The sequence below is a fragment of the Chinchilla lanigera genome, unplaced genomic scaffold (assembly GCF_000276665.1).
Source record: "Chinchilla lanigera isolate Chin_1 unplaced genomic scaffold, ChiLan1.0 scaffold00063, whole genome shotgun sequence".
Lineage (NCBI taxonomy): Eukaryota > Metazoa > Chordata > Mammalia > Rodentia > Chinchillidae > Chinchilla > Chinchilla lanigera.
This window is the reverse complement of record NW_004955464.1, coordinates 7,935,098-7,941,911: the sequence shown is the minus strand read 5'-3', so window position 1 is coordinate 7,941,911 and position 6,814 is coordinate 7,935,098. Positions and strand designations below refer to the sequence as shown.

Here is a 6,814-nt window from a genome sequence, read left to right as displayed (position 1 = left end):
AACACTCCCATTGTAAACGCTTAATATTTACAGTTTATAGGCTTATTTAACATTTTTGCTGGGCATGGTGGTGCATGCCTGTGAACTCAGCACTTGGGAGGCTGAGGCAGGAGGTTCATCGTGAGTTTGAGGCCAGCCTGGGCTACATAAGCAAGTTTAAGGCCAGCCTGCAGTCTGTAGCAAGACCCTGTCTCAAAAAACAAAACAAAGCAAAACAAAAATATTTTTCATTACCATATTTATAGAAAAGAGAAAAAGGAAATAACATTCATAGTAAACCTGCTTTAAGCTAGCCATTTGGATACATTCTCTAATATAATTCTTACAACAGTCTTTTTAAAAGTTTATTGATACAATTTAGATATATATAATGATCACATTCATCATATGGAACTTGTACCTGTACATGATATATCTTAATTCCTTTTTTTTCCCACTTCCCTCCCCTCCCTTCAACCCCCTTTCCTCTCTTTATTTACAAAGCTTTGTTTCCATTTTATCCTTTTTTTCTTATTTGTTCTTTTCCCTGCCTTCCTGTCCCTCTCCCCTCTCTCTAGTTCCCCTTTCCATTTGAACATTTTCTTCCTATTTCACAGTATCTATTATACATTTTGGTTGCTATTTATGAGTTTCTCACACCAGAAAGACATTGCAATATTTACACATGTGTGTCCAATTTATTTCACTTAAGAGTATGGTCTCAAGGTCCATCCATTTAGCTATAACTGTCTCAAACTTATCCTTTATGGATAAGTAATACTCCATTGTATTAAAAAAAACCCAACACATCTTCTTTATCTATTCATCAGATGATGGGTATTTTGTGTTGTTACAAGATTTAGCTATTACAGACTGTGCTGCTATAAATATGGGTGCACAAATATCACTGTTTGGTACTATTTATTATTTTTACTTTACAGATTAGTAAAATTGAGATTAGGAGCAGTTACATAACACACCCTAGGTGACACAACTAATTAGAAGTCATGATTTTAATTCAAGTCTTCAAAAGCCAAGTTCTTGTCACAGCATTATCCTACCTTTTAGAAATTCAGGCATATGCTGAACCTTTGTCTGGTTTTTATCTACTTAATATTATTTTAATCTATGTAACAAAGTAGAATTTAATGACATGAATACTCAAAGTATGCCAACTGAAATAGGCTGTCATGTGCAAGCTTCTGACTATGCTAAACATTATTACATTTTGATAAAAATATCTTCTAGTAATACAATATTATGAAGCATAATATAATATTATAAAATAGGAAGGCTGACTATATATCTATCTATATCTATATAGCTAAAACAAGAATAAAATATAAATGGAAGATAAATTTCCTTAATGATTCCTATCCTTTAAATCATTTTCTTTTATTAAAAAATATACCTTTAAATTTTCTCTCTCTCTTTCTTTCTTTCTTTTTCTCTTTTTGCAGTACTGGGAATTGAACCATGACCTTTGCAATGAGCCAAGTTTCCAGCTCTTTTTATTTTTTATTTTCACATAGGGTCTCAGTAAGTTGCCAGGTTATCTATCTATCTATCTATCTATCTATCTATCTATCTATCTATGAAATACTGAGATAAATTATTATGAAGAGAAATGAAGTAAAAGTTAGAAAAAATTTTCAGTTTTTTTCTGTTACACATAGGTCACTATTGCTATTGTATTTAACTTAGATTATTTATGACTAGAATCTTTGCTGCTTGCAAATTTCCCTCTCTTTTGGAATACTTTCTGAAAATAACCTAAAACTAAATGATAGAAATATTCTCTGGTTGACAATACCATTCAAAAATATTCTGAAACTCCTATTTTCCCTTTAAAAGTTTTTCAAGCAAGATATAGTTCACAGAAAGAACTTAGAAATGCTTCAAACACATTAAAAGCCATCTTCCTCATAATAAGAAAAACAAATTAAAATTATGATGCAATAATATTTTCCTCTTAAATTGGCAAAGAAAAAATTGATACTCCAACCATGGTTATGAAAATGTGGAGAAATAATCATTCTCCTGTGTGTGTGTGTGTGTGTGTGTGTGTGTGTGTGTTACGAGGGATTTAACCAAGTGCTTTTGCCCTGAGCTATACCCCCAGCCCTTTTAATTTCTTCCTTTGAGACAGGGTCTCACTAAATCACTAAATTGCTCAGGCTGGGCTCAAAGTTGTGATCTTCTTGCCTCAGTATCCCAGCGTACTGGGATTAGAGGCATGCAGCTCTGTGCCTGGCTTCTCAGACATTGTTGAAGTTAGCATATATTTCTTTGGTTGCTTTTGTTTTGTTTTGTTTTTTTGTCTTATTGAGATAGTGTCTCACTATGCATTTCAGGCTGGCCTTGAACTCGCAATGATCCTCCTGCCTCAGCCTCCCGAGTGCTGGAATTACAGGCATGTGCCACCACTCCCGGCACTGAAGTTAGCATATATTTCTGTAGAAAGAAGTTTAGTAAAATCTTTAAAAATTATTATTTTTTGTTTGTTTGTTTGTTTGTTTTTTCCTTCCGGTATCAGGAATTGAACTCATGACCTTGCGCTTTCCAGGCAAGCACTTTGCTGCTGAGCTAAATCCCCAGCCCCAAAATTATTATTCTTTAACCCAAAAATGTCACTTATATTCACAGATGTAAAAGATAACACAAGCAAAAGGTTTCAGGGTTTGTATTAGCAAAAATTGTAAATTGCTTGCTATTTCTCAGTTGGAGCTAGCTAACTGATGTTAATTCATATGATGAAAAACAGCAGCCATACACGTTACAACTAGTGCTGAGTGCTGCAGGAAAAGGGAGTGAAATGGAAGGTCAAAATTTTAGTATTCACACATTTGTATGTTTCATGTTGAGCCATCTGAATTTATAACGTTTAAATAAAAATAACAGCATTTATCCCCTCCTCCTTAAGTCCACTGTGCCTCCCCACTGTGGTGCCCTTTAGGGATCTTAGAACTAAGACACATCTAAGGGCATATTACTCCTCACAAAATCTAGCCATGCACTGTGGACAGTCTCTGCAGAATAGTTTGACTTTGGCCCTTGGCAGTCCTCTGACTCAGCTCTTTTTAACATTAGCCTCCCCAAGGTCTGGGTGCCCCAGAGTACTAAAAGACAATGGGGATAAACTTGCAGCCTGTAGTTTGAAAGTCCTGATTTCCTAGCATGGGTCCATGGTAGAGCAGTTGCTTGCTTATGGTCACGTAAGTGCAGCCACAGAATTATGTCACCTGCCTCCCAGTCAGTGTGGATCTTTGTCTGGCCTCCCATTAACTACCTTTACCCTTTGGGCAAAAATACATATAGATTCACATAAAAGTACAATAATGAAACAAGGGGCAGGCTGTGGATATAGCTCAGTGGCACAGTGCCTGCTTTGCAAGCATGAGGTCATGAGTTCAATTCCCGGTACCACCAAAAAAAAAAAAAAAAAAAAAGAAGCCATAATACATTTTAGGGCCGGGGATACAGGTACAAAAACAACAACAGCTGAGAAACAAGGGGTTTCTAAATGTTGCACAATGTTCACAATTCAGTTCCTTGACCTTTCCTTTAATTTCTCCAGCTAGGATTTCTCCTCACACTCCACACCCGTTTATCTAATGGCCTCTCTGGCATAGGCACTTGAATATTAATACTGCTTCAAAAGTAATGTGTTAAAATTGGGCTTCATATTCATCTCCAAGCCAACTCTTCCTGACAACTCCTTTTTGGGGGGGACTATTCAAACCAATAAACTTGATGTTATTATCTCTTGACGTTATTACTCTTTTCTCCCACATTTCACATTGAATTAGATAGCAAATGCTATTGGTTTTACCTTTAAAATACATCCAGAATTTTATGATTTTAACAGTCCTCTCTGTTGCCACCCCAATCCAAACTGCTGTCGCCTCTCCTTTCAACTGTTTCGTGTCTGCCTTAAGTGAGCTTTTGCTTTTGCTTCTGTCCCTGGTGTTCTCCCCACCTCCCAGAGTCAATTCTGGATACAGCTAGAGTAGTTAACCTATCCCAGGTTATGCCGTGTTCTCTTCACAACACCCCGGTGGATTCCCATCTCGCTCGGATCCAAATCCTTGCTGTGACCTCCATGGCTCTTCAGGCTCCAGACCACTCAACTTGACTCCTACAACCCTATGTTAAACAGTTCTACGTTTTGCTGAGCCCACTCCAGCCACACTGCACTCCTTGTTGTTTCTTGAACATGTTACAGATGCTCCGACTTTCAGTACCATTTTCATCCATCTTTCCCGCTCCCTGAGAAACACGGTCTCTAAAATATCTCCATAGTTCTCACTCTCACTTTCTGCAGGACTTGCCTCAAAAGGTGCCTTCACAGTGCCATCCTCCATGCCTCAGCGGCTCGGCTTCTGCCACGCCCCCCGGCCGTGCCGTCCTGCTTTGGAGCCAGTGGACTATGGACTGAAACCTCTACAGAGTGTGAGCCAGAATAAATCTCAACTGCTTTAAGTTGTAGTGTCAAGTATTCTGTCCTAGTGATGAGGAAAGTGACTAAGACAGAAGCCTTACTCCTTAATCCCCCCACCTTTTGTGTTGAATTCTATATTAATGAAATAAATGTAAACCTCTCACGATAATAGTTTGGTAAGTTTCAGAAATGTATGCTCACAAAACCAATTACTCCCATCAAGATAGAACACTCCTATCACACCACAGACTTTCCTCATGACCCTTTCCTATCAGCTCTCTCACATGCAGGAGTATACACTATGCTCTTTTCCACCACCCAGGTTAGGGTTTTCTAGTGTTTAACATCATATACATATACATGGAGTCAAGTGGCATATACTTTTGTATTCCCTACTTTCTTTTTGAGACACTCACTCTGTAATTCAGGCTAGCCTTGAACTCACGCGTAGCCCAGGCTGGTTTCAAACTTGTGGCAATCCTCCTGCCTCAGCCTCCCGAGTGCTGAGATTACAAGCATGCACCACCATGCCTGGCTCTGTATTTCCTAATTGCACTCAACATTTTTGAGATTTATCTATGTTGATGATCAACAGTAGTTAAAGTAGTTCATTCTTTTTCAAAAAAATTTAAAATACATCGTTGTATTTTTTCCCTCATGTCCCTTCCTAGCTGCTCTTTGATAGCAGCTGTTGCCGCGGCTGTGATGACCTCCCCATCCAGGTTGCTCATCAGGTGAAGAGCTTGGTCACTGTTCAGAGGAAGAGGGAGCCCAGCTGCTGACGGCATCTCTCTGCTTGGTATGTGGCCGTTGTCAAACTGATTCTTTTTCCCCTTGAGCTCAGTGGACAATCCAAGGCAAAATTCATCTTCATCAATTGTTCCTGTGCTGTTTTCTACAGATGGAAAATCTGAAAGATCTCGAGAGAAAACTTCCTCACTAGGCCGGTCAAGATCATCAGAAGTATCTGTCTGCAGAGTGTATCCTTCTGGAAGGTTGAAGGTCCTATTATCAGTCCAGGATACTTTTGAGATATCTGTGTCAGACACTGATAACTCTTTAGCAGAAACCGTAAGGCTAATCTTAGGGCAAAGAGCAGAAAAGTCTAATTCACTGTCATCTTTGTGACTTTGTCTTTGTCTGTTTCAGATCACTCACATTTCTTCTGATTAATATATTCTCTGATTCCAAAATCTAGTTTCAACAGAACTGACTTGATTTTGCTGTATATTTTTTGTCCGATATCAGTACTGTTTAAGTGAACATAAAAATGCAAACAGTATCAGTAGATAGCTGAGTGTAACCCCAGGAATGTAACTTCCCAAAATTGTAAAAAATGTGCACACACTGCAGACCAGGAGACAAAACTTCCTGGGACTCTGCTGTTTAAAGAGGCATTTCTTGAAGAAGTATGCTGAAGTTCACCCATAATTCTCTAATACAATGGCTGAGCTTGGGTCTTTCTTCTGGTTTGGAATTGATAACTTCCCAGCTTTTGCTGAGGCTTCTCCACAACCACGCACCTCTTGCTCCAGACTAAACCGTATCTTTTATTATTTGCAGAATGGCACATCCATGAATCGTGACAGAAACCAGATGATAAATTCTCTGTGGAGTCAGCGCAAGAAACCAGAACAGCAGGTTGGCACCAGCAAAGCCCAGTAGGCTGCGCAGCCACCTCTCCCAGATCAGCAGCTTGCAGGCGCCTGGGCTCCCTGAGCAACCGGGTTACCTTGGGGGCTGCTCTGCCCACTTCATTCCTTTTTACTTAATAATACAATGGAGTATTATTCCATTGTATGACTGTACCATAATCCATTTATTTATTCATTTGTTGGTGAGCATACGGGTCGTTAAATAATTTTTGGCTGTCCTACAGTTGATAGGAACATTCTTGGTTGTCTTTTTGTGGACATTTCATTTTACTAATAGCAGTGGACATTTCATTTTACTAGTAGCATTCTTTTTACACGTAGCAGGATTCTGCCTGGTGGCTTGTATTCATGTTTATATTCATAAGGTTACTTAAAAAAAAACTGCCATTAGTCTTATCAGAATATCTCATCTATGTTGAGTTGCTTTTTTCTTGCTGCTTTAAAGTTACCCTCTGTGCCTCTGGCTGTCTCATTGGTTATGCTGTGTCTTAGTGTAGATCTCTAGGTTTGTACCATCTGGTATTCAATGAAATCTTCTGATATACAGATTGCTATTCATAAAAGTTGGAAAGTTATTGGCAATAATTTCTTCAAGAATATTTTTCTGCTTTTCTCTCTCCTTCCATGACACATTATGTGTATACTGTATGCTTGATCGTATCCTATAGATCTCTGAGACTTCGTTTTTGCTCATTCTTTCTTCTTTCTCTTCTTTGGACTAGAAAGTCTCCTTTAATTA

At 38.5% G+C, this 6,814-nt stretch overlaps 1 pseudogene; it reads right to left on the bottom strand.

Moving 5' to 3' along the window:
- Positions 1-4,956: 4,956 nt before the first annotated feature.
- Positions 4,957-6,148, bottom strand: LOC102028511 (annotated as a pseudogene).
- Positions 6,149-6,814: the final 666 nt, after the last annotated feature.